Source organism: Crocodylus porosus, unplaced genomic scaffold (assembly GCF_001723895.1).
Source record: "Crocodylus porosus isolate Cpor-Errol unplaced genomic scaffold, CroPor_comp1, whole genome shotgun sequence".
NCBI classification, from domain to species: Eukaryota; Metazoa; Chordata; order Crocodylia; family Crocodylidae; genus Crocodylus; species Crocodylus porosus.
This window is the reverse complement of record NW_017728931.1, coordinates 4,870,231-4,894,684: the sequence shown is the minus strand read 5'-3', so window position 1 is coordinate 4,894,684 and position 24,454 is coordinate 4,870,231.

Genomic DNA, 24,454 nt, shown 5'->3' with positions numbered 1-24,454 from the left:
CCACTCTATTTCACACATGGAGAAGAGTATCCACATTATAGGGAAAAAATGTAGAAGAGCTAAAGCTCTCTCCTACTCTCTGACATCCTTTGGGTACATACATATTGCATCCCTGATGTGTTCGGGGATGGATGCTCCCAAACATGCCCATGCCAACCTACTCCTGTTCATGTGCACCAAACCTGGAAATGTGGTAATGACACCATGCCAGAGGCATGCCATGTGATATGTGAGTAGATGTTTCAGTGCAGATGTGCCCTTTGAGACCACTGAGCCCTATAATTCTTTGCAACACATAGCTCACTGATTTGTGGAAAAGTTTTATAAGTGTCATGAGGCCAGGTTCTGATCACTTTAGGCTGAACCACACCTTTTATGGTATGACTAGTCCCACTGAACTTAATGACACCTCTCCCCTGAGGAAGGAACAACTCAGCATAACAAGGAGAGCAGACTCTGGGTCTTTGCACAGGCGTTGGGCATTTTTCCATTTCATCTGGAAGTAATCTGCCTTGTTTTGTACGGCAGTATTTCCCTTACCAGCCCTCTTCTCATATTGAGAGAAATGTCCCTAACACAAAATATTCTGTAGGATATACACTAGTAAAGAATGCATAATGCTCTAGGCAGAAGTTTTAAGTTGGGCACACAAATCCCATGGCAATGCAGTCTTAACTCCCTCCTCCTTGCCTCACTTTCTGGCGTGATAAGTATGTGTCACAGCTCCTCCTTCATGCAATGTCATAATGCCACCTGCATTTTGCATTACATTCAGAGAGAACATCACTCATCTCCTGTTCGCACTATGTTTACCTGTTATCAATATTTATACAGTAATTCTGAGGCTAATAAATAGATCAAATTCAGCTCTAAACATGCACAAAATTGCATCTAGAAACATCTAGACACCCTGCCATGGGTAGTAGCAGTTCCACCTCTTTCCCTTATTTTTTTGCTGCTCCAAACTATAGGTGATATAAAACCCTGAATGCAGTGTCACAGAACAGAGGCTCTCCTGTTTTGTCTCAGTTCATTGTGGTTTCTGTGGCTGAAAGTACCTGCATTATTTTCTCAGGAAAGCTTCCTTTTATAGGACAGTTGAAGGTATGTACATCAAGCTGATTGCATTGATGGACAGGAAGTATTTAAACAGGGGATTATGAATGAGTTTTCATTTCTAATTCACAGTGCTGTTCCCTTGTTCTAAGCTGAAGTGTAAGTGATCTACTCAGAGTACAGGTACACGCTAGTGAATGTATTAAGGACTCGGTTTAGAGGAATAGATCAAGGCCAGAAAGAACCACAGTTAGATAACAGTGTCTGCACTCCTACTGAAACAAGCTACAGAATTTAATCTGTTGAACTTCACTTACGGCACCCAGTTTTGACCTGAGGACTTCAAGTGAAAGAGAAGTCACCACTCCCTTTGGCAGTGTGTCCAAATGATTACTCACCCTTACTGGTAGGAACTCACGTCTTATATCTGAATAGGATTTGCCTAGGTTTAACTTTCAGGTATTGGTTCCTGTTTTACTTTTTCTGCTAAATTCAGAAGCTGTTTACTATATTATAATCTCTCCCCATGAAGATTTTCTGCATTGTAACAAAGTCAAGCCTGGATCTTTTTGCTGAGAGCAATAAAACTTCTCTTTGCTCTCAGGTAACTTCTGTGCCTCTTCTCTGCCTTGATACTAAAATGTACCATCTTTAAAGCAAGAACAGGGAGGTATAAACAGAAATATCAACTGTACTATTATTAAAAGATGCTGTTACAACTTAAGGGCTAGGTCTGCATGATTCTGCAGTGATACAAGTGTAACGAAAATGCTCCAGCTTTAACTCAGCTTTATTCACTGGATTTACATAACAGCTGCTGTGTGCTCCCAAGCAGCAGCTCTTCCACCTTTTAAAGTGGCTAAAATGTCCATTTGTGTATATCCTGAGGCTTTTAGCTAGATAGTACCATATCTAAAACACACTGATGTCGATAAGAGTCTTTCCATTTGAATGGACTTTGAATCAGACCCACAGAGGGGAAGTGTGCAGCTGCACCACTTCCACAGTAATTTGAGGTAAGGGCTTGTCTCAGAGGCCTTGAAAGTGCTGTTTATGATCCTGCCTGTAGTACCTCCTCCTTTCATGGAGGGCTACCCACACTCTTACTAATGGCCAGTGAAAGAAGCAGACAGATATGACCTTACCTCTTCCCTCAGGAAGAGGTGAGGTCCTCCCTCAAGGTGTCCTGTGCCCTGGGAGAATCTGGGAAGGAGAAGCTCCTCTGTTTAGAGAAGGTACCTTGTCCTAACCCTAGCCTTTGGGTACTTGGGCAGCAAGGCCCAACCTAGCTGTAACCCAATGAGTGACAAACCTAGAGAGCAATATGCTCCATGTTTGTTTTCTCTGCATGGCAGGACTCTTCATTCTGTTCATCATGTAACAGCTGATTATCCGTATTTGGCTTGGATGCCTCTCCTGGCCCTACCTGAAAATCCCTCAGATTGTTTAACTATTTTTAAAATTAAAAGTAAACCAATGCATACAACTGTTTAAAGACCTCAGTCATTCTGGGTCAAATACTGAACCTTTTTTGTACGGAAGCTCAGGATGACACAAGCTCAGGGCTACACGTGTGGGGAAAGTTGCCCTTACGAAAAACTCTTGGTTCCAAAATGATACCTTGTATTAGACCAACTGGAAAATCGCAAGAAAATTGTCACCCTTCACTCCAGTTTGGACTTGACTCACACAAGGGCATAAGGCTTGTGCAACTAGGAGCTTGGAAAAAGACAGTGCCTCAGGGAGACTAAAGCCCAGAACCTAAGAAGCATCTCAGGTGCCTTCACATGGTGTGTGGGTAATATTTTGGCACCTGCCCCAAGTGGATGATTCCAATCAGCAGAGGTCAGCATTGAGGATCCCTGTGCCTTGAGCAGGGACAACAACATGCTTTCCAATGGTGAGCTAGGGTAACCTATCATTCAGCCAGGAAGGAGCCTACAGCTAGCCAATAGGAAATGCTAGACGAAGGGGTGTCCCTGCTCCTCTCTGAACATTTAGGGAGCTGAAACAATACTGCAAGTGAGGTGGATCACCATCACTCAAAAGGGTGATTTACTCAAATCACAATGCCTGACTGACAGCAGCAATGGGCTTAGTGTATAGCGCAGCACTCTTTCCTCACCAGTTCACCCTTGCCCAAGGTAATGCTACAAATAGTGGTGGTCCCTGCAGTAGAGCTCCACACTGTCCCAAAGATTAAACCGGCAAGGAGTGAGGATGCATTTGTGGTTAAGGGCCTGGTTTTAGTTTCAGGAAATCTGGGTTCAGTTCCTGGTATAGCTATAGCCTTCTCATATGAGTTTGCACAATTCACTTGTTTTCTCTGGCCCTGATTCAGTAAGTTAAGTGAGGATATGAGTAGTCCCTTTACCTTCAGTGACGTACTTTTGGGCTCAAATACCTTGCTAAGTCAGTGTCCTTATACCACCTTTTCAGTTGTCTGCTTAACCCTTTCTCTCACCCTCTGTCCAGCTGGTTGAGTAGAACTGTAGGCGGTTGAGGAAAGGAACATTCTTCATCTGTTCAGCATCTAACACAAGGGAGACCCGATGCTGACTGGAGACAACTATGATACAAATAATACAGAGGCTGGGCTCAAGAACCAAAGAAAGAAATGACTTACCCAATCTTTTTTTCTTGATGGAAAAAATGGAAAAAGAACAATGATTGTTAACTGGGAGCTGATCTGGCTGGACAGCCGGTGTTGGAGGGAACATGGCAGATGTAAAAAAGTTCTCTACATGGTATCTTGGAATAAAGATGACTCTGAACAGGTGGAATTTAGATGAGATTTCCTTCTGGGGTATAAGAACATCCCAGCTCAGCTTTCTATAGGTGGGAAGGATCTTTAGGAAGTGAGAGAGCCTCACCAATCTAGAGCTTGGAAGGGGCAAATCTGAAAAAAAAAAAAAAAAAGCTTAATATCCCACTGATTTTCAATGGGACAAAGGCTCCTAAGTCACTTAGGGGAGTTTGGAAAAAAATTAGCTCAAATATCTTTAGAGCCCTTGACTGACCTATAAAATCTATGACATTTGACTTATTTTTCTTCTTTGATCTCAAAGAATTTGGCACCACAAGGAAAGGACCCAGCCCTGCATTCCTAATGCCTGAAAATTCACCACTGCTTCAAGGAGCATTGGGTATGGTAGGAATGTGGAATTAGACCTCTGTGTGCATATATGTGTGATCAAGAGATCTTGAACAAACAGGTGAATCGCCTGAGATCCTCTAAGCAGCCACAGAGTTGTCTTGATGGCTCTGATAGCAGGTAAACTCAGTTTTGAGGTAAAAATGGGAGGAACTAAACAAAGAGACTGCTGCTCTCTCATGCTAGGAAGATGTTTGATATGGGAAAGGTACCACTGAAACCCTCCAATACTGGCTATGACAGTAGCTTCTCTAGGCACACCCATGCTTCAGTAGTCACACCACTGAAGGGATGAGCTCCACCCACCAATCTGCTTCAGCATGGGATAATGAGGCAACAAGGACTCTGTTGGCACTATAAGGCATTGCTCTTGATCCCAGTGCTGCAGGTGCTCCCAAGGCATCCTTATCACTCCATGTACAAGGCTGATACATGTGGAGTGACTGTGGGTAGGTGGAGCTCATTCCCTTTATAGCAGACCTTGCCCCTCTGCTGTGATGGCATGGATGGTCATCTTACCTTCCAAGACTGGTACTTGCAGAGTAAAGTGCTGCCTGGCAGGAATGAGTAGTGGTGGTAGAGCAGGGCCCAGAGTGTGTGTAGACTGTTTATTTACTTCTTAAGTTTTGTCCTTTTTCTCCCCTTCCTCTTTAATGGCAAACACAAAGGAAGAGGTCCCATCCATGTCACCTTCAAATGCTTGTGTGCAACCTGAACTGAAAATAGACACAGGGAAAGCATAACACACACTGTCCCTGTCTTGCTAATACTATTTTGTAGAGACTGTCTGCCCAAAGACAGCACTGCTCTATCCTCAGCTGTTCAACATTTGCTCAGTGCTGCCATCCTTTCTTTTAAGCCTGTTGCTACCAAAACACAAAACACAGAAGAATGAAAGCTCTCAAACTCAGGCATTTCAGTGGAATTTGAGGACAAGATTCCACATATTGATTTAAAAAATGGGAAAAATGTGGAAAATAGTTTTTGAATTTTTGTCAACACTGTCTTTTTTGACTAGATTGAGCTTGGGTAAAGTTGATATTCTGCAGAGGAGTTTTGACTGAAGCAGGGAAAATGCCCAAGCACCTGGAAATAAACATGCGATTCTCACTGAAGCTTACACAAGCCATCTTTCACAGCACTTCTTTTGAGAACTCAAGGTCCACCAACTCTTCCAATTTTTCAGGTGGCACTTTCCATACAAGCCTGACACAGGCACCTGCATGTTGTTTGCTGAGCCAGATAGAGAGCAGAATTGCCCATATGTGTCTCTGATACCAGGAATCTGAGATACAAGAAACTCATCACAGTTTTATTTGAAAATCCTGTTAGACCCAACAGTCCTGTTAGACCCAAACACAAGAGTCAAGTGAACAACTTAACTTAAATTTTTCTGCATATGTTCACCCCAGTACAAAACAGATGACCAAATTCAGAGTTAATTCAAGTCCCCTTTATATCACACAGGGGGAAAAGGCCTTACAATGGGTGAGAGCCTAAAATCAGACTTTGTTTGAATGTGAATCTGGCCCTGAACCTATATCTGTCCTTTGGTAGCTGCAGTTTGAGTACTTTAATGAATGGATTTCCTGGCAGGGATATCTACGGAGGCTTCAAGTTAAGCTAAAATAAACCACATATTTTGAATATGTAAATATGAATCTTTTTAAGGGGAAATCCCTTGCCAATTAGCCATGGTTGTCCAGTCATGGAGAAGGAAGGACTCTGCTACCAGAGGAGCAAAAGAGTCCAGTCAAACCGAACCAGTGCTGCTAGAATTCTACATTTCAGAAATCATGTGCTGACAATATTGGTGAATAGGCTATTAGACTAGACATGTTGTAAACATTTGCCAGGGATAAGCAATGCTGTTTAAGCACAGCTCAGAGTCAGGTGGGATCTACAGAGCCCTACAGCTGTGCAGGCCAATATTTTTTGGCAGGTGCGCCACAAATTAGCCCTGCACCCTCCCCAGTGGTGTTCTGATCCCCTTCTGCTGCCAAATTTGCTGCTCTTCTCTCTGCTCCCTTCCTTGTGCTCCCTGCCTGATCTGCTCTTGTTTTCTGCCCTACCTGCCACTGTACTGCCTGCCACATGCCATACAGAGAGGCTGCCTGTGACCTCGTGGCATGTGTGCTGCAAATTAGCCCCCCCTGCTTTAAAGGGAGCAATAGGGGCATATTTTGGTCTGGGGTACACAGCCACTGCAGAACTGCAATGGCTGCCACCCTTTGTGGGCCACAGACCCACCCCTTCTTTGACCTTCTTTTCCCCTCTTTATTATTATTTGTATTACAGTAGCACTTCATGACCCCAAGTTCAGGATTCCCTTGTGCTAGGTGTTCAAGGGTTGCTCTCTGCCACAATGAGCTTAGAGTCTAAACAACAAAGACAAAGAGAGAAAACAGCCACAGAGAGGTGAGATGACTTAGTTATCACTGATTACACAACAGGTTAATGGTAGGGAATGAAATACAAGGAGATCTCACAGTCTGATGCTCCATCCACTAAACCACACTTCCTTCCCACTCTAGACAGACTGCTCTGTGTGCTGCACAGTGGGGTAAGGAGACAGCAGCCCCTATGTTCCCCTGAAAAAGAAGGAATCTCTCTCTGGGAACCCACAAAGAGGTGCCAGGAAGAGCCACACTCGGAGCAAACACCTTCTGAATAATGAAAACCTACCAGAAAACTGCACGCTCTTTGCTGACAGCCACAAACAAGAAAGGGAGGCAAAAATTCCTTCTCGTACATTATTCGCTAAGGGATTATTTGCTCAACTCTAAAGCACGCATGCACAGCATTAATAGGCAGCGGCTCACAGAGCCATAGAACAATATTCAACTGATCTTCCTGTCCATGTGGAATGGCTGTTCCCAAGTCTGGATTTACCATCATTTGTAATCAGGCGACTTCATACATTCTCCTGTCTCATAGGAAATAGACAAGAGAATGCAAATTTAGGATATAATTGCCACTTCCTGAGCGGGTGAGAATCCTTTGCAATGGTATTATGGCATTTTAACCCAGCTGAGGATCCGGCCTATGAGTACAGTGTCTTTAAAAGAAAAGGTATGCCCAATCAAAAAGGAAAAAACACATTAAAAGGAAAAAAGTTGAAGCCAGGTGGAATGAAATCTACAACCTACAGACAGTGTTCATGTGGGCAATGAAATAGGGAGCTATGAGTCAATGTGTTCATTAGTACCTGGTTATGACTGCCACTGACCTGATAGCAAATATGAAATATCAAAGCGCTTGTCAGCACTCCTGAATGGGACAAAGAAAAAGCGCATTAATGATTAACTCTGCTAAAAGCTCAGGCTTTTGTATTCCCATGGTGCTTGGACTATCTCGCTGCCATGTGACATGCTTGGGCCATTTTCTAGCAGATTGGGGAAAGCTAGTGAGCAAACACAGGTGCTTTAGAGTCAGCAGTGCTGTCAGGGACAACCACAAACAACACCAGCTATGCCTGGCTAAATTAGCTCCTGTGTTTGCCTCCATTTTTGCTTCCTGGAGATCTTACTTTCTAAGTCCAATGCCTTTCGCTCTCGTCTTCAACTATTCACACGCAGTGTTTGAAAAAGAAAAGGAAAGGAAAGAAAAGAAACACACAGACAGTCTCTTCTTTGAACCCGCAACAACATTTGGTGACCAAATGCAAAGACCCAAGTAAACTAATTAAAACTGCTCAGGTCTTTAACACCAAAAACAAAGCACATCTATTTTTCTCAAGTGGAATTATTTTAGTGATCCTAGCCAAACACAGAGCCAGCAGTAATAGGAACATGTGCAAGATGGAAGGCTGCTACAATTGCTCCTTAGGTCCTGAACATACATTATAATAAACCCAAAATAGCAAACAAACCAAGGAGGGTTCATATGGATACGTTCAAGCTTCTATAAAAGGTTCCCAACACATTAGGATGCTGTGGGGGGAGGGAGGAGGGTTGCCATCATTTACTGGAGTTACTTTGTGTATCTGTACAGCATGACCTCTCCAGTACTGCAGTTCAGTCAAGGTCCCTCTAGTGGTATTATTTGTTTTAATTTATTCCTTCCATAGCACAAATCAGACAGACTTTCTTTTCCTGTTCAAATATTTATATATGTGTATTATTGCACTGTGCTTAAACTCATTGCAATCACACTGGGGCAATAAAGAACAGGCTATCAGAGTGAGATGATAAAGGTGCTTTGAGTAAACATCAGAAAATGAAATAAAGTTATAAAAAAGAGGGTCTGGGATGGTATAAATGTCTACAAATAATCACTATATCAGCCTGCCGATATTCAAGCAATTAATGGCAACAGGAGAGAAATTGTATCCAAGCTGTGCTATTGCATCTGCATACTGCATTCTCTTCAAGCCTTTGGAGGAGGAATAAACTGTAATGCCTTTCCAACCATAGGATTTACAGCCATTCAGTTTTATGGCAACTCTAATGCCAGCCTAGACTTCTTGGGTTGTTTATACCATTTAACATAGGACAGAGGGGCTAAAATTAACTTTGTGTGTCTCCAGATATTGTACAGGCTCTTCCTCTTATGTAAGCCAACAATTCTTTCTGTAACCCAGACCTGTAATGGGAAATTTCAGGAGGAGACAAAGCAAGAGAGCATATCAATGTCCAAATATGCAGGGGCAGCTGTACGTAATGGTTTCAGCCTAATACAGCAGAGTCTGCTTCATTGCCTATTGTTAAGTCCATATTTTGGTTATTTGCATACCATATTGTAAATCAGAAACATTTGCTATCTATTCAGTTAAATTTCAGCCAGCTATTTACATACTGGCTTTTAAAATATTTTGGCTTGTTGCAAAAACCTAACCCAGACAAAAAAAAGCCAACGCTTGATTAACTGAATAACAAGAAGACTTAATAGTATATTGAAAGAAGTTTCTGCTCACAACAATCAATCTAGTATGATGTTTCAAATTATGAAGTTTTTGTAGCCTGGCAAATGGTTACATATGACTTTTGTTGTTTTAAATTAATGAGCACAGTTCACTGTTTTTGAAGTATATTTAATGTTCCCTGTCATTAACTGCCATATCAGCTATCATTCATTCAGCAGCATGAATAAGAAAAAAGAACTGGTTTGTTACATGAGGAATTTTCTTTTTTGTTATTCACATGCCCACAATCATGTGTAGGGGCAAAAGATGTGATTGGACAGCATCTACCATGGTTTTCAGTTTATTTGCCAATGGCCATGTCTACATGAGATGCTGACTGTGAACTACTGTGCAGTCAGCATCTCCTAAAAGCTGTTTGGCGATGCTACTGTGCAGTAACTCCAGTTACTGTGCAGTCATTTAGTACTTGTATACACTGCACAGTAACAACTGCACAGTGACTGTCCCATGTAGATGTGGCCAATGAGTCCTTAAAAGCAGAGAAAAAATACCAGGAGCAACTTGCAGGAACTACACTACCTGTTCCTGGTCTTTATTTAAAACTGTGGCCCTGTTTCTCTTATTAGTTTATTTGCAGGAATTTGCTGGGGAAAAAAAAGTCTGCATTAACAACAGGAATCCAGCACTGGAATCTCAGGTCCAACACTTACCTCTGAGCTGTCTACACCATCCACCTCCAGAAATCGCTATGTACTGGTATACTTCTAGCTTGTTTCTACAAACCCTTAGGGCCTGAGCAATGATCATTGAAGTCAATGAAGGAATTCCCATGGACTTCAGATGAGGGCCTAGCACAGAGACCCAACTGGACAGGGCCCTCCATGCCAAGGGAAGTCTTCCCCACATTATGCACCACTCCCAGTTCTATTGAGCATTCTTGCAATTGTAAAAAGCATGAACACAGAGAGGCTTGGTGACTTGAACAAGGTCCTGGAGCACATCAGGAGCAGAGGTGGGAAGAGAACTCAGGTTTATTGTATGTCATTCTAGTGTCTCATCTTCTGAACTACATGGACGCTTTATCTCATCTTTTGTTATAAAACACTTATAAGGGCCCAACTCCTGTCAAAGATTTAAAGATGCAAGATGAAGAAATAATTCGGTCCTATGCCAGTATTCCACAAACGCCGAAAAGAACACAGGCTCAATACAAGCATCCGGGTTTTGAACAAAGGACAATGGCTGCAGATGCAATGTAGTTCGCTTAGGGGAAAAATTAAAATCTGTGTATTTAGTGAGATTATGCTTGAACTTGTACCAATTTATTTTGCCAGACTGATCTGCAGCCAATTTTCTCCCATGCGATGATGGATAAATATCATTAAATAGGAAGAGATGAAGGCGACTGATGCCCTTGCATGAGGAGGAACTAACATCATGTGCTTGTGAATGAAAGGACAAAACTGGGGAGATTTGGATATAAATCAGCCAAATGAGACAGATTAAGGAAGAAGGAATAAGAGAAAATGAAATACAGAAAGCACAATGCTAGAAAGAATAAGATATTGGGAAAGTCATATTTACTAAGTGGATTAGAAACTGCGCAACACTAAAAACTTGGAAAACTTTAAGCTAATACCTATATAAGATACCTCTTTGATACATCCCAGCATTTTATTTTCCCAGACAGTCTTGGATTGGTCTCTTAGGGCAGCTATACATGTGACAGACCTCTGCTCCAATGTATGTTAATTAGCATGCGTCCAAGCACACTCGATTAATCAAGACTCAATTTATCTAGTCTGCTGAAACATGCTAATTAATGCGCTCCAGCAGTTTCTGCATCATCTGTGCTTGTGAGAGTCAATGGAAAGATCCCATTGACTTTATAGGTTTTGGATCAAGTCCTAATGACCCAAATGCTTGCTCTTCAAAGCATTAGGCATAGTTAATCACATACACTAAGAGCCTGAAAGACATTTAGGTGCCTGACTCCCAGTTGTTATAGCACCTACATCCACTGAATTCAGTGGGAGTTAAACACTTAAATATGTTTTTGGATCTAGGACAAAACTCCTAAAACCAAAGAGAATATTCAATTATATTATAGTCAAGACTAAAATATACCCTCAGCCCTGAGGAGAGTGGAAGAAATACTAAGGGATTCTGAGACATAGTGTATAAAAGGATTCATAATTTGAAATAGTCTGAACAGGTAACTTTTGAGTGGTAACACCACTGGGGCCAGATTCAATGTCTGTTAAGTAACTGAGAGTCAGGTTTTTTAATTCAATAGTCCTTTGTGAAGTCCCTGAGTAAATGATGCAGCACTAGAATGAGCATTGATAAAACATTTAGAAAACACCACACCTTTGTGCACTGCATGTATGCCAAGAAGCACTACATATAGAGAAAAGTGGTTTTTTTTGAAGCACCCAAAATGCAGGTCCCATGAGGCACTACAACAGCTTTTCCAAATTGAACTATTTCAGTTTGGAGCACAAAGTATTTGGGATTTTCACATTTCAGCTACAAATTTAAATTTTACCTAGCAGGCAACTTCTTTTTGATTAATTCCAATTTTGGCCTGTTGGAGGATCACTTTTAGAATGAAGTACTAGTTGCATGCACTAGAATTACAGGTCTAACTCTGTGGAGATGATTACATGTGTATAATGAATAGCTTAGAGTTTTCTGTCTTGTGAGAGCCTAAGAGTGATGCAAGGGCCCACACTTAGGAACCTAGCATGGTGTCTAGTCTGCTTCTGATTGCTAGGCTTTGGTGTGTGAACCAAGTGGGAAGCGGTATAGATGTGGCCTCAGCGCCTAGCACAGGACTGTCAGGGACCCATGTAAAAGTCAGATGCTTCAGTAATTAACATGTTGGGAATTCAGTCCTTTACCAGGTCAGTCCCATGTCTTTTTTGATTCCTGCTGAAGATACTGAGCCATGTGTAAGTATCTCTGGCTGAAATTCTCTGGCCCATGTTATTTAGGAAGTCAAACAAAATGGATCATAATGATTACCATAATAATATCTGAATCTGAGCATATGCACAGACAGTGCAATCTGCTGCCAGAAGAAAAGAGGAATTTCCTTCAGAGAGGGCCCGGTGAGTGAGATTTTAGTGGCATCATGTAGGCAATCTGTAGAGCATTCCTCATTTTCTCTTGCAATAGCAAGGGCACTTCTGCACAAATACACTCCAAATTATAAACTTTGATGTTCCTACCACAATGACCATAGTGTTTTAAAATAATTTTCCAAAGTACCGACTCTGGGAGTCATCCAAGGGCACATTTGGTATTGCAACAGCCTTACTGGCCTTTTCATTACATCAACGCTTCAGTTAAGTAATCACTGTAAAGAATGCTCTTTCAGCCAAGTTAGTTCCTAGCAGGACAGGCCAACAAGCTGAAAGGGTGTGTGTGTGTGTACAGGCATTGAGTTATTTTCTCTATGGTTTGCAGAAGAAGAAGAAAAGGGAAGTGATACTGTTACAATCAACACAGTGTGTGATAGAGATTTATTACAGGTAGAAAGCAAATAAAGGTGTGGTAAGGACTTCTTTATTACCCACTGTTATGATTGTTTTTGTGATCCATGGCTGGAATCCATTCAAATTCATGTTTCTTTTGCATTATGATAAAGCAATCTTGTAAAGTACTGCCAATTGCTGTTTTTATCTAGTTCCTGCTTTTCTGGAAAGTCTACTGTTTTTAAAGGCTACACGCTTGGTCTGCATTAGAAAATTTGCATTGGTTTAAAAAAAGCAAATAAAACTAAAAATAATTAAACCAATATAAACCTCTAACACAGATGCACTTAAACTAATTTAACCTATGGTGCAATTAATTTAGATTTTTTCAGAAAGAAGGTAGGCCATAGCAGCACCTTAGGCTAGGTACAGGTATTCAAAAAGCTTGATGCAGCCTTGATCTAAGTTAAATGGTTTTCTGTAAGTGGCGTAGTTTAGATTGGTAGGGAACAGAACACACATTCACCCTTTGGTGGTGGTGGGGAAGATCTTAGCCCTAGTTCCACCATTTCTAAACTGTCTATGTGTGCTGAACTTCTGTTCTTTTATGGGTATAGATTAGCTTCCTATCACTTATACCAGTAAAAGTACAATGTCTGTACCTGGCCTTTGATACTAATTGGTTCAGAGGGGCACACACGCTTTTATAGGCAACACTTTATTTAGCTTATTTCAGTAAAGGCTCTGCTGCATGCAGTTGTTGCACCAATTTAGCTAAAAATAAAGAATAAAACTTGTTTAAAAACTGAGTTAGTTGCAGCCCCTTTTGCATATACATTTATATTGGCTTGCAGCTGACTTGTAAGGGTTTAGCTTGCCTTCTGTAAAATAGCATGTTTTATATATATATACAAAGTTGCACTGATTTAACTGAAGATGGATATTTAAACCCATTTAGTTCAATTGGGGCAAACACTCCTAATTTATTTTACACCTGTCTCATATTATTTAACTTCATTCAGAAAGGAATCAAGCAAGCTAGATTAAATCAGATTTACATGGCATTTTGTCATAGACAGCGTGTAAGTGTCGACAGTAGGGGACACAACTCTGCACTGCCACCACCGCAGCCACCACCACTGCTGCCGGATCCTGCCTCCAGCCCAGCTCCATGTACTGCTGTCAACTCAGAAATGGGGGGGGGGGTACATGCACCCGTTCCCCTCCCATACATTGCCTATGCATCCTGTGAGTCTAAACAAAGGTTTTAACTTCAGCTGAAACTTCAGCTTTAAACTGGGATTTTAAATGCCTTTTGTTGAACAGATGCAACTTTGTATGCAAAGACCAACATTTTCAGAGGGACATAGAGGCCATTTTCAAAGGTATTTAAGGTATGGATGGGTAGGCCAAGCATCTCTATATAATTTAAACTAAATCTGAATCTTTCTTTAAGGTTTGACTAAGAATTAGGTCTCCACTGTAGAGTTATCTTGAATGATCAGCATGTGGGTTTGAGCACCTGACTTAAGTCTGGCCTGCCTGTGAACAGCTACTTTACAAAGCCTGACCCAGGTCATTTTGTCCCCACTAGCTTTGTCCCCATGCTGCTGTTTGTGTTGCTACAGTCTATGGGATCAGAGCCCCTGGATCTCTTTGCTGCTGTATCCTGAGATACTCTGATTTTTTTCTGGTAATTATCGTATAACTTGTTTGTGCTTCTGGGTATACTGGGTGAATTGTGTGAAGGTGCTGGAGGATTGTTGAAACTCAATCATTTAGATTATGACCTTGTTGCAAAGTAAGCAGGTTACCAGCAAATGAAAGTAAAATCTTGGCTCTAACACATAATCAAAGCTAACCTCAATAGGAAGCAAACCCACACTTGGGTGACAGGTGAGCATGGACAGGAAAGTGAGTAAGAGCAATACCTGAATTAGATCCCAGGGCAACTCTGTAGTGAAGTCATACCATAAGTCTGCTTACCACTGGGAATGGATCAATATGGTCTGCTTGCCAGTGTACTTCTGATTTGGGTTAAAACCAAAGGGAAAAAAACCACAAAAATAATCAGTTTTGGTGATATATTATGGTTGGTTGAATCCAGAATACACTTCAGTCAAGGGAGGCACAAATAAGTTCAGATAAGAATCAGAACCTTGGGTTGCTTATCTGAATCCAACCTTCAAACCCTTCTTGGTTAACAGTCTCCTTACAAGGCTGTTTCTTTGTGTGCTATCTTTAGCCTTTTACAAGCAAATATCCTTCATGAGACTTCCATCTCACCCATTGTATTCCTTCCTTCATGGATAATTCTGAGGCATAAGGAGATCTAGATCATCTGAGGAACTCAAATTAGCCATTTAGATTTTTAAAAAAGTAATTAACACCTTGCAGTTCAAATTCTTGTATATTGTTGAAGAAAAGCTCCCTTGTGGGGTGCTAAATAAATTCCTTGTGATGGGAAAACAGGAATAAGGATCTACATTTTTAAGGAAATGTGTGATTATGTCTGTCAAACATAAGACCTCTTCAAAGGGGCTTACATTTTGAAGATGGTTACATAGCATTTTCTACAAATCAGTCTTTCTCAAGATGGGCCCCCAAAATCATTAGTCTCTTTTGAAAAAATAAAGCCAGAGTGTAAATTTTTACAAACAAAACCTACAGGATTACTTGAAAATACAGTAATGCTGCATGTGCTGATCATGCAAGATAACTCTGCAGTGGAGACCTAATTCTTACTCAAACCTTAAAGAAAGATTCAGATTTGGTTTAAGAAAAGGAAAAAGCCTTCTTTCAACTTGACATGAAATCTAGAGGACTTTGTTCCTTGGAGTCTCAGACCAGCAGAGACTGCCTGTGCCTGAAGAAGGGTGATTGCGCCCGAAAGCTTCCTAAGAACTTTTTCGCAACTACTCAGTTGGTCTAATAAAAGATATCACATCTATTCAAAGAACCTTGCCTGCCTATGTCCTTAGACCAACACAGCTACAACCAACAAACCCAGAGGACTTTATTCATTATTGTATTTACTCAGTTCTTATACATACACACTCCCAGTGAACTTGGGGAAATTTTCATAGTAAGGATGAAGTAAGAGCTGACTGATGATCTGAAGAATCTAAACTCTAAAATGTAATAATTTATCATAAAGAAAAGGAGGTCTTGGGTGGCACCTCTATGGAAGAAGGAGGGTTTTATGTTAAAGAGCTGGATTGGGACACAAATGATCCATATTCAGTTTCTCATGCAGGTCTTTTGTGTGATTTTGGGTAAGTCTCTTGACCTCTCTTTCCTTCAATATCCAGTCTGTTTGTATTTTCTGTCTCTTTGTTCTTAAAGGCTACTTCCATGTGGTTTCTCTCCATACTCTGAGTCTACCCACTGCTTCACCCAGAGTAGAATTGAGCACCTCCTCCAGCATTCCTCCCAAGCTCTCTGGAGACAGGGAGCCTGAGCACAGCTCTGAGGTGCACACTTGGGGATGCACCAAGCCATGTGCTCTGCCTAATAGCTGGTCTCCCGTGTGCCTAAACAGTCATGCATGTCCGGGGCCTATATTGTTAGGAGCAGTCCTGGACTTGGAGAGAAAACCATGCCCTTACATTTTTGAAGCAGGCACAGTTTCTTACGATGGCTGTGTGCAGAATTTGACACAATAGAGCTCCCAGTGTTGTGCCTGATGCTGAAACATATTGAGTCTCCATGAAACTATTACTACCATGAGAGCTGAAGATACTCAACACCTGTTTGGACTGGGCTTTACCAAATACTTTAGAAACAACATACTTTAGCAATGTTTCCTTTACCATAATACAAAGCAGTTTCTGCAGGTTCCCAGGAAGACCCATGTATCTTCATTTATATGTTAATTTGCATTAAATAAATGTCACTATAAACAAATTGCATCTCTGGAGAAGGTGAAAAACATATGGGCAGTTGCCTACCAGGGGTTATTAATTTTACACTTTCCATCTGGAGCCTATAAAGGATCCATTTTAAAAGACAATAAAGATCCAAGGTCACATTAAACCATAGAGTTAGCTATAGGCAGGGCTTACTGTATAGGAAGCAGGAGGTCATAAAACCTTTGTTCATTCTAAAAGGCACATATGTACAGAAATGGAATCCTCTCTAAAACAACCACACATGACAAAACATGTCTTTTTTAATTTATTACAAATCCTTCTACTTCGTGAACGTAAGAAAATGTATCATTATTAAGAAAACTCAGCCCAAATGCAGCTCGGAATTGAAGACACTCAGGGTCCAGGTGAGCTTGTAATAAATCAAACAAAGAACATGGTGGGGTGAGGAAGGAAAATAAAACACCAGGCAAGGCAAACACAAGACTCAAACTTTTTATAGCAACTTTTTTTAAAGTTTCCATAAAGCGTATTAGAACTGGTTAAAACATTTTGAAAGTAACGCTTTCTTTGAAGTTTTTCATGAAAATTTGGGATTACAGTTCAAAGGTAAATGAGATTTTGGGGCAAACTTTTCATGAAAAATCTTCCTTTTTGAATCAGCTTGGAAGTGGATAATGATATCTTGGCAACTGACTGGAGGATGTAGAATGCTTCAGGCTTTTTTCCCCCTCTTCACATGCAAGTAAACCTTGCTTATTTCAACCTCATTACCTCTCTCTGCTCATGGAGGGAGGTTGTGAATGCCCCTAACATATGAAACTAGTATGCTATCAGTTAAAAGGTGCAGGCAACCGAGGGGAAAGTATAAAAGGGGGCTCAGCCCTTCTGGCCTGGCTGAACTGTGCCGTGTTATGGGCAGATCACGGAGGCAGCAGGCATGGAACTCCAGTGTGGGTGATACCAAGGACATGTGGCCCTTACTTCATTTGTAGGGTGATGGTGGTCAAAGGGACCATCCCATGTCCTTTCTAAAAGTTATTCCCTGGATTCTAACCACCACATCTCTTTTTATGTAGGTTGTGTATATTTCATTGATTTAAAGCCAGAAGGAAGCATTATCACCATCCAGTGTGGCTTCCTGGATAATACCAGCTTAACAATTTCAGGAAGTAGTTCCTGGATCTAGCCTCAAATTTTGTTGTTGTCTTACAGAATATATCTTGGAATTACTTCCAACTTTGATTCAAATATTCTAAATGATGGAGAATCTACCACTGACCCTGTTAATCTCTTCCAGTGGTTACTGATTCTGCCTGTTAAAAGTCTACTGCTTATTTCCAGCTGGAATTTTGCTGACTTCAGTCATGAGCCATTGGGCCATTTTATACCTTTGTCTGGGAGATAAATGAGCCCTTCTCCCTGGGCAGGTACATAGAGAGCATGACCAAGTCACTTTTTAACCTTCTCCTTGATAAGGCAGATAGATAAAGCTCCTTTAGATCCACCACAAAAAGAATGTTCTGTTTACTAAGGCTTTGTGTGCAAGGACATAGGGTTGTATGAATTTTACCCTTATGGGGAAGTCAGCAGAAGAGCAGTCTCTTTTTGAGTATGCATTTCTGCCTGTTGAACATATACCTCATAAAGAACACAGGGTCCACAAAAAAATTTAAATTATGAAATGTCTTTCCTACCTACTGGCTACTGATTTTATGATATTTGGGGTATAGTTTTGGTAGTCTTTGTTCACTTCTAATATCACACATAAACTCTTTATTACTTCATGTGATTTCTTTCCTTGTCCTCTTTCTCCTCCTTTTCTCACAGTCATCTGTTTGTTTTTCTCACCGCCTTCTCTCTGCTTCATTCTTACCCTAATTTTTATTGGATTTTTCTTTTCTTTCTGCTCCTTCTCCATTCCTTCCTTCATAGTCTCATCTAAGAAAGACACAAACCTGACAACATGAGTTCATGTTGAACTTTTGACCCTTGATGTCAGGGTGAATTTGAGATTAAATTAAATAAATTCACAAATCTTTAACATCTACATCCATAAAAACTGTATATTTATATAGCACCCCATGAACTAACCTTAGTATAATTGATGGTGATAGCCACTTCTTAAGTAGAATATGACAGATGGGTAGCAGGGAATGGGAACATAATAGATAAAGGTGAACAATGAGGAAGAATACCGCAGGGGAATGTGGGTAGGTAGAAAGTTACTGAGAGAGGTAGTTAGCCCTGTTAGTCTGAAGTCAAGAAGAAGGCAGGTTAGATATGCACCTTTGTAGACTAAATCAGAGATGTATAGCATAAGCTTTTGTAAGCAGAGGGCTTACTTCAAACAGATGATATGCAGGGACTGCAGAAATCAGAGCTACTAAATAGAAAGCAGTGATTAGAATACAAAGGGTAGCGAAGATGGAAAGAAAAAGGAGGGGGCACTGCTGGGGGAGACATGGTGCATAGGAGAGAGAAAAACAAAGCTGTTAAGCTTTTGGGGGACATAGGGTTTATAAAAGCTAATCCAAGTAACAGGATAAGAATCCATAATCTCAGTTTAGACCACACTTAACACAATCCAGTCTGTGGATGAATTTTTGTTTAGCAATTTCCCATTCAAGTTCATTTTTAAAGACTTCTTTTCTAAGAACAGACACTCTGAGATCAGCAAGGGAATGTCCAGGGAGGTTAAAGTGTTCTGCCACAGGCTTGTGTATGTTTTGGTACTGATGTCAGATCAGTGTACATTCATCCTTACAGGTAGGGACTGCTGTATCTGTCCAATGCAGACAACATACAGGCATCATAAGTAGATGATGGCCTATATGAGCATGTTCACACATGCAGGCACGTGTGCTTGCAGCAGCTCAAATAGAAGTGGTGCAAATCTGAGCCAGGGATTTTTGCCTCAGCACACATGCCTCGACATGCACTTTGATGTGGGGCAAGTTGTGTCATTTGGGGCAAAATAACCCTGCCCAGCCCCTCCCAGATCTGCAGCCAAGAGAAGCTAGAGCCTGGGGCCAGAACCTGTGCTGGCTCCAGCGGTATAAAAACCTGCCCTGGCAAGCATCTCAGGGCTATTTGCCCTCAGGAGCTTCTGAGGCCTGGCCACTTGGTATCTGGGGACAATACGCCTTGTGCCAGTTGGACTGCTGAAGCAGCCCTGACCTGGAGTGGGCCCTGCCCCCTCCACCCACTGCAGCAGTCTAGCGATGGGAGCTGCTGCCTGGCTGTGACCTGCTGCCACCTGTGACAGCATCCACCTTCTTGGACCTGTGGCCCCCTGGCTGCATGCCTACCAGACCTGGATGGGGTATCCCTGCTCTGCCATCTGGGAAGCTATTGCCTAGAAGATGTGCTGTCCAAGTTTGTCCTCTTGGCCCCAAATGGCCAACAGATCAGTCACCTCATCTGCCCTCCAGCTGGGTCCCCAGTGCTGGCCCTGGACAGGCTCCTCTGCCCGAGTCTCACCACCTGCCCTGGCCCCTTGCTCTCAACCCACAGCCCATCCCCTGCCCCAATCCCCTCACTCCTGACCCACAGAACCAGGTATGTGGGTGAGGGGTTTGTGGGGGTTGCTTGGGGGTATGAGGTTTGTGGGTGGATTCTGAGGGGATTGTGGGTGTGTGGGGGGCTAAGTGGGGGAGCTGCTCAGGAGGGGTGGGTCACCTACCCCTTGCAGGGCACAGCCCCCTTGCACAGCTCATAGACTCTACTCCCCAGAGGGGCCACTGCTCCTTCTACAGGGGCCAAAGCCCTCCCACAGAGTGAACATGCCCCCTGCAAAGGCTACAGCCTTCCTGCAGGGCCCAGAGCCCCCCTTTAGGGCCCAGAGACCCCCCCCCCGTGGGGCCCACATGCCCCCCACATGGCCCCAGACCTCTCACACAGTCCACATGCCCCCTGCACAGCTCCAGCCATGTGGGCCATGCAGGGGGGCTGGGGCCCTGTGGGGGGGCATATGGATACTGTGGGGGGTGGGTAGGGAACACAGCCCTCCCAAGCTGCACCCCCCCATGGTCCCCTGCACCCTCAAAGCCCCCTGTTCAGCACCCCCAATCCCTTACTTACTTAGAACGGAGCCCGAGTCCAGGTTGGTGCAGCCTTCACTGCTGTCTGCTCCGCATGGGCAGACAGTGTGCTTCAGCACTGAGGCAAGGGGCAGCCATAGAGATGGTCTGGCCAGCTAGTAGAGCATCTCGTTGGAGGACCCAAGCCTCTGATTGCCTCGGGGCATGATCTTGGACCATACCCTGCCCCACTTTTTTTCTGTTTTTGTTTTGTTTTTTTATTTTTTTAATATCTGGATACCCAGGTATCAAATTTTGGGGAATGTTTTTTTGTTCCCAGTGTGCCTCTTGCCATGTCTCAAACTGCTTTGAGACATGGCAAGAGGCACGTGCGGGCTCGTCTGGACGTGTCCTATAACATTTTTGGCAGTGCAGATAAACTTAGGATGTTATAATCCATGTTACTTGGCCAGTGATAATGTAGTCTGTGTTGAGAAGGGGGCATAGCTGACAGCTGGGTCTGGAGCAAGATCTGGTGCCTTGGTGAGAAGAAGAGTTAGGTGGTCTGTTGCTGGAAGGTAACTGACTGTGCTGGAAAACACAGGACCTCAGGAATAATCTCAAGAACAGTGCTGGTCAGAATTTCATTTTTAAGCCCAAGAACCTTACACCACTATGACAGGCCACTGTTTTGAAGAAATGAATTCTGTCTACACATGGTAATTACAACACAGTGCCTCTTGTGAATCCACCTGTGCTTACTGCTCCATGGTGTCAGGTTGGGGTGCGTGTATCTTAAGACAAGGTCTACACCCTGAAGGTGCGACAATGATGATGATGGTGATGATGATGATGATTTTTCGTTCCAGGTACCTAGAAGCCCCAGCCATGGATCAAAATGTGCAAGGCACTGAACTTTTTCAACACCTTCTGACATTATATGATGCTATTGTGCCTCTGTGCTGACCAATTTGGAGCCCCACTATGGTGGAAACTGCAGCTAATGAAAATAACAGCCCTCATTCCAAAAACAGTTTGCAATCTGAAAAGTCAAAATGTAAGAGATGGATGAAAAAGGCATAATGGTTAAATAAATAAATAAATGAAAGAAAGGCACACACCAAACTTCATTTATACTAAACAAGGAAGACAAACAAAAGAAAGCGTGTTCTGTTATACTTGAAAAGCAAAGGCATTAAGAGACATGCCTTAAGTCATGCAGGAAGCCAGTCTTTGGTGGTCTTTAGCAAAGACTGAACTGTCAGGCTATTCTTCTACCCAAGGACTGGAGAGTAGTAGGGAAAGGATAGGCAGAGAAACATACAAATACTGTTCTTTCTAATACAGCCAAATGTAAAATCATGGTAGGAGGAATAAAAGATGTGGCGTCCTTACAAGCTGGAAGTCGTTATCCTGGGAAGCAATGATTCCAAATAGAGGCTTGGGGATAAGGAAAGGACCAAGAGTTTCTAGTGCACCACTGTGGCCAAATGGGTTTGGTTTATGGTTGCATAATAGAGAAGTCTCCAGTAGAAGCAGGGAGGCAGTATTTCATCTATTCTGGGCACTGGTACAACCCACAATAAAACACTGGCTATATCTACACAGGATGGTTACTGCACAGTAGTTTGTTATTACTGTGCAGTAACTCATTACTGCTTCACAGCAGCATCGCGGGGCAAAAACCGTGACTCAACACTACTGTGTAGTAGTAATGAGCTACTGTGCAGTAAACATCATCAGGCAATCATGACACAATGCTACTGTGCAGTAAGGCTGGTTACTGTGCAGTCATTTAGTACTTGGTTATGCATGTACTAAATGACTGTGCAGAAACAACTGCACAGTCATTGTCTCATGTAGACATGCCATCTGTGTCCAGTTTTGGTCCCCACAGCATAAGGATCTTCTTGATAAATGAGAGGGAGCTCTGAGAAGCAGCATGAGAATGACTAAAGGACTGGAAAACATGCCTTATAATGACTGACTCAAAGCACTCAGCCTGTTTAAAGAACAGTAAGGGGTGACTTCTAAGTACTTTCAGGGGGAGCAGAGATTTGATAATACTATGCCCTTCATTCTAGCAGGCAGAGCCAAAACAAGACTCAAGGGCTGGAAGTCAATGTTACACAAATTCAGACTCAAAATGAGGTGCAAATTCTTATCAGGGAGATTAATCAATCACTGGAACAATGAGATGGATGCTCGCAACCATCAAAATGGGAGGTTTCTGTGAAACATACACTCCCGTTCCATCAGAAGTAATTCATAGGAATCCTGTGGCCTGCATGATGAAGACAGCCAGATGAAATGATTACAGTGGCCCCTTCTGGTCTTCTAACCTATGAATCTACGCTGTCTTCTCTCAGCAGGAGATTGCACTAGTTGACCTCTGAAAGTGCCTTCCCTTAGCAATAGGTAAGTTACAAGAAGACTTCTATCCAGGAAATGACCTTGTCTGACCCTGTACTTAGCATGTGAGCTTTAATAAAATAATTTCCTGAGGTGAACTGGCAGTGAGTTTCAGTCATTGAGAGGTTCCTTTCAGTGACTCAGGTTTTTAAAGGTCATTCTGTTTTTGTTCATTAAAAAAAAAATTAAGACATGCTCAGCACCTTGTGATGAGGGCACATGCTTGCTGAGCAGAGGTGAGGCCCACTTAACAAGCAAGGAGAAGACTACTTTTGGTCATAGACCTGATCACCTCTTGAGAGGGCTTTAAATTATGTTTAATGGGGACTGACGAAAAAATGCTCACAAATAAAAAGCAGGAGGATCTGGAGAAAGTTTTAGGAACAGGAGGAAATATGGGAAAGCTTAATAAGGTTGTAAGAGGGAAATTACTGGGACAATTTGTTGGTTATCCTTGTGTTCAAGACTCAATATACTAATGCAATTGTGGAAAGAGACTTGGCAGGGTAGTTTGCATTACTGGGAAATTGATATGGATGGGAATAGCTTGTTATTGTCTCTTTGATAAGACAGATAGATAAGATTTTGATATGATCTCCCACAATAGTTTCAGAAGTAAGGTTAGGAAATACAGTCTAGATCAGTGATTTTCAACCTGTGATCCATGGATCCCTGGGGTCCATAAATTATGTCTAAGGGGTCCCCAAAAGATGACTATGATCAATCAAAATATATGGATACCCACATTTACAATTCAAAGACATCCCTCCCTGCTTCCATTTGAAATTTCCAAAGAGGTCTGCACCTCCATTTGAAAAGTTTTAGAGTTCTGTACTGTTAAAAAGGTTTAAAACCACTGGTCTAGATAAAACTACTATAAGGTGAGTGAATCTCTTTTTGAATAATTGTTCTCAAAGAGTAGTTATCAGCTGCTTAATGATAAACTTGAAGGGAATAATAAGAGAGCTTACTTGGGAGTCTATTCCAGGTCTAGTACTGTTCCATATATTAATTTGTAACTTAGAAGATGGACCTGATTATGTAATATATTTGTGGATAATACCAAACTGGGTGGGATTGTAGGCACATTAGAGATCAGGGTTTGGATTCACTTAAGCAAGAAACAACCAAATGGCCAAGTACAAAATAATGGAGGACTGGCTAGGGCACAGACAGCAGAAAAGGATCTGGGACATTATAGTGGCCCACAGCCTGAATATGCATCAATTATAGATCATATTTTTCCAGAAAGTTAAGAGGACACTGAGGTATATTAATAGAAGTGTCAAATGCAAGTCACGGGAAGTGAGTCTCCCACTCTATTCAGTACTGGTAATGGCTCCTTTAGAGTACTGGGTCCAGTTTGGTGCACTTTAATGGAGATGTGGACAAACTGGCAGGAGTCCAGAAGAGAGCATAAGAATGATTAGGTATCTAGAAAACATGACATGTGAGGAGAAGTTGGATGTGCTGAAGTTATTTAGGCTGGAAAAGGGAAGACTGAGTGGGGATTTGATAACAGTAGTCAAGAATAAAAAAAAGTTTCATAGTTTCATAGTTTCTAGGGTCGGAAGGGACCTGAGCAGATCTCTAGTCCG